Genomic DNA, 6225 nt, shown 5'->3' on the forward strand with positions numbered 1-6225 from the left:
TGGCATTTTTATTCCACATTTCAAAGTACATTAACTGTCAATGATACAAGATAATATAAATTAAATATAACAGACAATAAATAAGCTTAAATAGGCCTATAAATAACAAAAAACATTTTTACTAAAGAACCTGCATGTTTCCAATTAAATTTTGGTTTTAAAAAAAAAAAAAAAAACAGCCTTACAAGCAAATTATAACACTTACAATATTTGTTAATAACAAATAGGTCAGCTCTGGGATGAAAAGAATTACCATTAAATATTATATCAAATAATGAGGATATTTGGTACCAAAGAATGTGCAGGATACCAAATAAATCGAGGTATAACATCACATTTAACAAGCCATTTCTAACAATAGCATAAATGGTAATAATTTAGAGTAAAGCTCTGGAGAAGAATAGAACAGTAGTAGAACAGAACATTATAACAAGCCTGACTATGGGTTCTCCGGTTTTCCCCGACCTCCAGAATGAGGCAGCGCAAATTGGCTTATCTTCAGTGATTTCTTGTGCGCCTATATAAAGGACAAACAACCTCGCCATCCCATATCTATCCAAGGAGCTGCCTTCAAGGCAGGGTCACAGGGAATAAAAAAAAAGTAATTTCCACAGTGAACAGTGTGGATTGGGTGAGTGTAGCCTGAAACTTCTGGCTTCTTTAGGGATCTTGATGTTACTGACTGCAGGATAAAGAAAGGGTTCCAGGTGTCAGTAGTCAGCCTAGGTGTAACGCCCGTTTCACACATACTCCGTTTGCAGTGCGTATGCGGTGCGTATTTTTTTCCGTACCCATGTTAACGGATTACAGCTTTCACACTGCGCGCGGATGCTGTCCGTCAGTCCGTTCCAGGTGCGTTGCGTCTGCAACAGTCCGGCGATCGTTTCCTAACAGCATTATAAACAAAATCAGCACACTTACTGGAGCTCTTTATCCTGCCTCAAACTGTTGTCAAGCAACGCCAAATGGGTTGTCGAGGGGGAGTAACAGACCCCCTGGCAGGGATAACTCTCCAAAAGACACATTGGCACTGAAATGTTGCAGCATAGTGTCCATTTTGTTGTCCATGCTACGCACAACATCGCCAAACTCTCCAAGACGTCGCAGCATTAGGGTCTGATCTGCACCTACAGGGGTTCACAGAATAATAGAATAAAGCAGTCAGTCCTGGTCCCTCAACTACTAAACTATGACATTTACAACTAGGTCTACTACATGTACAGGTGGCCCCAGTGGGAATTAAACCAACAACCACAGGTGCTGTTTGCAAGTTGTACCTGATTGCCCAGTACGAGCAAACGTCGTCAACATTGTCCCAACTTGCTTCACCTGCTCATGAAGTGAGCCGCTGTCATCCGAAGCTACAAAATGAAAGGCATTTGGTAATTTTGGACCTACATCACAGTCAAAAAAGTAAAATTTAAGAAAGAGTGCATGTTCTCACCTGCTCGTGCATTGCTTTCCCTCAGGGCTTGGTTCTCATTCTGGAAATCTACATAAAAAATATTTTATTTTAATTATATATATATATATATATATATATATATATATATATATATATATATATATATATATATATATATATATATATATATATATATATATATATATATATATATATATATATATATATATATATATATATATATATATATATATATAAAACAACAACTACAGGCACAATTTTCCATACTGTTAAAGTTTCCAACATCTGCAATTTCCTGTTTGTCCATCTCAACTCCTTTCAATATTCTTCTCCTTATAGCCCAGTAACTAGACATTGTGACTAACAATTTATTTACCTTGAAAGCCGAAACGATTGTCCAATAGTAGGTCTCTTGGATGAAGATAACCGATTGTGCTCTGGTCAAGGTATCTGCAAGAAAATGTGAACAAAACCGCATTGTTAACGTTAAATACAGAATATACAGTAAGTTAGCTATGCTGTGGGGGGAAAAACTGGTCAGCCAAATGTGGAACAGTAAAATGTATTCATTCAGTGTAGTGATTCAAATAAACTGCATTGTCCTCAAACATAATAAGTACAGCAGTTCAGAGAAATAACTCATAAATGACCTTAAATGCTAGAAGAACAGTAGCAACACAGCACATGTTAGCTAACACTTGCTAAAACTGACCTAGCAGCATGCTTGTTCGGACTAACAAAATAATTTAAATAACCTAAATACATCATTCTGTTTTTTTTAGAAAACACCAAAAGTTAAACTTAAGTCTTTCTAGATGTAAAGCTTTGGCTAACTTACCTACAGTAGCTAGATACATTTTAACATGTAGAACATGCTTGAACTCAGTGTGTAAAAAAGGCGAAACAGCACGTGTTAGCTAACACTGTGCATTGTGCACTATATCAGCGAGCGTGTCTGAACAAACTAATTAAAACAACCTACCGGTATATACATCAAAAATGAACATAATATTGTGTGACACAAAAAGGAAACATGTACTTACTTAAACGCTCGTAGTCGAGGATATTTTCTGATCTCCTCTCTTCAAATACTAAAACCATGTGATGAGCGGCCGCTGTTGGTAAATCTGTATGTTTTACCGGTTTGTCTTCCGCCTTTTTTAGGTATACTGCCCCTCTCGGCCGGTGGAGGTACTTCTCTGTTTTTTTTTATTTTATTTTTATTTAAATTAGTACATGTATAGACAAGTACAATACAAAAAGTACAATGAGAGAAAAATAAAAATAATAAAGCATTGTGGTACAGTTCCGAATATGTAGAACAAAGAATAACAACAAATGTAACACTGTATATAAAATAAATAATAAAAATAAGAATTCTGAGATAGAAAATACTTTATAATATTAAGGCAGTCACATGAAATTGAAAAGCTTTCAGGTTTCTGTTTTTGTAAGCTTTTTGTTTTGCGACCTCATGTTTGAGAGGGTTTCAAATATTGTAAAAATCAGCTTTATAAGAGGTAATATTAGAGGGCTTCTTTTGAGTTATTCTTGTCTTATGAATGTAGAATTTTTCCTAAATAATTAATAATATATTTTTGTTTTTCAGAAAAATATGGGTTTTGAAAACAAAGTAAAATGTCATGAAGTTAGTTCTAATTTTTTGTCATGTCTATTTTAAAGTCAGTCCAAAAAGAAATAGAAAAAAGGGCAATACAAAAATAAGTGTTATCCTAAAATGAACTTTCAAACTTTCTTAACCCTCCTATTATGCTAAAAAAAAAAAAAAAGTATTACATCCATTATGGGTCAAATTGACCAACACTGTTTAAACACACTCGACATGCAAATAATCAAGTGAAAATTTAAATGTAATTTCCTAAACCTAACCTTATCATGGAATCAAGAGTCAAGAATCTGTTATAAACCCTAATGGCTTTGGAGCAAAAAAAACTAATATTTGATATAATTCACATATAGGCTATTATGATTTTATAATCGCTTCAAATGTGAGAACTAGTTAAAATGCTGTCAGTTCCACTCTATTTCCCAACAAGCCAAACATAGCCAACGTGGCTGGTCGAATTTGAGAGTAGAAATCCTTGTATTTCACAGCGGCTTGCCGCCAGCCGGCCGCGGTCCATTAGGCGGAGGTAACCGCCAGAGAAAATGAAGCCGGCGGCCCGCCGGCTAGTCGGCCGCGGCATCTCGCAAGAAATGGGAGTGACGTATTCGGCGGCAAACGTTTCATCACCGCCAGCGGGACGCACCTATAGCCGACAGCTTAGGGCCGGCGGCAAAAAGAAGCCGTGCCGATATTTTTTGCTATCTGGGGGACTGCATTAGGAGAGCACATTTAGGGATTAAAGTGTTATTTTATGTGTTTTTCAGTAAAGGGAAAGATGTTGTTAGTTTATGTTAGTGTTAAATGTTCAGTTATGTTGGACATTTAGAGTTTCTGTAATTTTGTGGTTACCATTATGCAGAAGAGTGCTGCCTGTGTTTAGGCTGTGGGCACTCATATACAGTGGGGAGAACCAATTTTGCAGGTTTGCCCACTTACAAAGCATGTAGAAGTCTGTAATTTGTATCATAGATACTCTTCCAACTGTGAGTGACAGAATCAAAAATCCAGAAAATCACGTTGTATGATTTTTAAGTTATTAATTTTCATTTTATTGCATGACATAAGTATTTGATAGAAAAGCAGAACTTAATATTTGGTACAGAAACCTTTGTTTGCAATTACAGAGATCGTCTCCGGTTACGTATGTAACCTAGGTTCCCTGAGAACAGGGAACGAGACGCTGCGTCAGCTTGACGCTACGGGGAACGCCCTCGGCGTGACAGGTGTCTGAGCTACAATCGAATCACATCAGTCCTACTGACCGGCGACAACCGATGACGTCATCCAGATGTGACCAGGAAGTATAAAAGGGCGCCTCTGCCAACATGATACCGCCCTTCGTCTTCAGGGACTGTTTGGCAGGCAAACCCTGAGGCATGGCAAAGCGACGCAGCGTCTCGTTCCCTGTTCTCAGGGAACCTAGGTTACATACGTAACCGGAGACGGTCCCTTTCGAAAGGGAACTCGCACTGCGTCAGCTTGACGCTACGGGGAACGAAATACCAACGCCGCCATGCCGAGGGGAGTGCATGCCCACTGGCAGTGACAACTGTCAGAACAAGCAAAGATTCAAGATTCAAGATTCAAGAGTTTTATTTGTCACATACACAGTTATATACACAATATACAACTGGCAGTGAAATGTAAACAGGTCCGCTCCATGGACAGTGCAAATAACAGTTACAAGAAATTAAATAGAAATAGAATAAAATTAGAATAAAAAGTATTAACATAAGTAGAATTATAAATAAATCAAGTAAAAGATAAAAATAGGAAATAAGATAAAAATAAAAATATAAAAAATATGTGGATATGATAAGTGAGATAAACTGTAGACTTAAAAATAAGTGGTTAACATAAAATATATAATATGTATATATAAAGAAGTATAATGTGCAAGGTTTATTACAGGTTGTTACGCAGTAACAATAGGGACGTAAAGTGCAGTGCAATTGCAGTATGTGGATGTTAATGTTGAAAGACCGTATGTTTATGCGTGTGCGGGGGTGAAGTGAGTCACGTGACTGAGTTCAGGAGTCTGATGGCCTGGGGGAAGAAACTCCTCCTGAGTCTTTCAGTCTTTGCCATCAGGCTACGGAAGCGCTTACCAGATGGCAGCAGGGTGAAGTGAGAGTTTGCAGGGTGATTAATGTCTCTGATGATTTTAGTAGCTCTACCTCTGCAGCGTTTGGTGAAGATGTCCTGCAGAGACGGGAGAGCTGAGCCTGAGATGCGCTCGGATAAGCGCACCACTCTTTGCAGGGCTTTGCAGTCGTGACTGGTGCTGTTCCCGTACCACGCTGTGATGCACTGAGTCAGGACACTTTCTATCGCCCCTCGATAGAAAGTTTTCAGGATGGCTGGTGAAACCCTGAATTTCCTCAGCTGGCGCAGGTGGTACAGTCTTTGCCTGGCTTTTTTCACCTGTGTCTGGATGTGTGTAGTCCAGGTCAGATCCTCGGAGATGTTCACACCCAGGTATTTGAAGCTGCTCACTCTCTCTACCGGTGTCCCGCTGATCATGAGAGGGGAGTATGACCGATGCTGTCTCTTCCTGAAGTCCACAATCAGTTCTTTGGTCTTGTTAACATTCAGAGAGAGACAGTTGTCCTGGCACCATGATGTCAGTTGCTCCACTTCGTCCAAGTATGCCGTCTCATTGTTGTTGGAGATGAGACCCAGGACAACAGTATCATCAGCAAACTTGATGATCGAGGTGGAGCTGTGTGTGGACAAACAGTCATGGGTGTAGAGAGAGTAGAGCAGGGGACTCAGCACACAGCCCTGTGGAGCTCCAACACTCAGGGTGATGGAGGTGGAGGTGAACTGGCCTACTCTCACCGCCTGGGGTCTGCCAGTGAGGAAATCTTCAATCCAGAGGCAGAGAGAAGAATTCAGGCCTAGATCCAGGAGTTTGTGTGTTAGCTTAATGGGAACTATGGTGTTAAAGGCTGAGCTATAGTCAATAAATAGCAGCCTGACATAGTTCCCACTTTTGCTGTCGATGTGAGTGAGGCAGGAGTGAAGGACGTGAGAAATGGCATCTTCAGTCGATCTATTGGGACGATAGGCAAACTGAAGAGGGTCCAAAGTGTCAGGAATGGAGGAGCAAATGTTGTTTTTAATGAGTCTCTCAAAGACCTTCATGACTAAAGATGTGAGAGCCACTGGA

The 6225-nt window shown here is 39.4% G+C and overlaps 1 long non-coding RNA gene across 2 annotated transcripts; it reads right to left on the reverse strand.

Moving 5' to 3' along the window:
- Positions 1 to 928: 928 nt before the first annotated feature.
- LOC307130523 lies at positions 929 to 3412 on the reverse strand. Of its 2 annotated transcripts, XR_013817050.1 has the most exons (5): positions 2470 to 3412; positions 1803 to 1876; positions 1445 to 1492; positions 1278 to 1361; positions 929 to 1127 (listed from the first exon to the last, which is right to left on the reverse strand). It is a non-coding gene; the product is annotated as an uncharacterized lncRNA (long non-coding RNA). The 2 variants fall into 2 exon arrangements; XR_013817051.1 differs by lacking the exon at positions 2470 to 3412 and having other exon boundaries at positions 1803 to 1903.
- Positions 3413 to 6225: the final 2813 nt, after the last annotated feature.

This window comes from Gobio gobio (genome assembly GCF_949357685.1).
Source record: "Gobio gobio genome assembly, chromosome: 8".
Lineage (NCBI taxonomy): Eukaryota > Metazoa > Chordata > Actinopteri > Cypriniformes > Gobionidae > Gobio > Gobio gobio.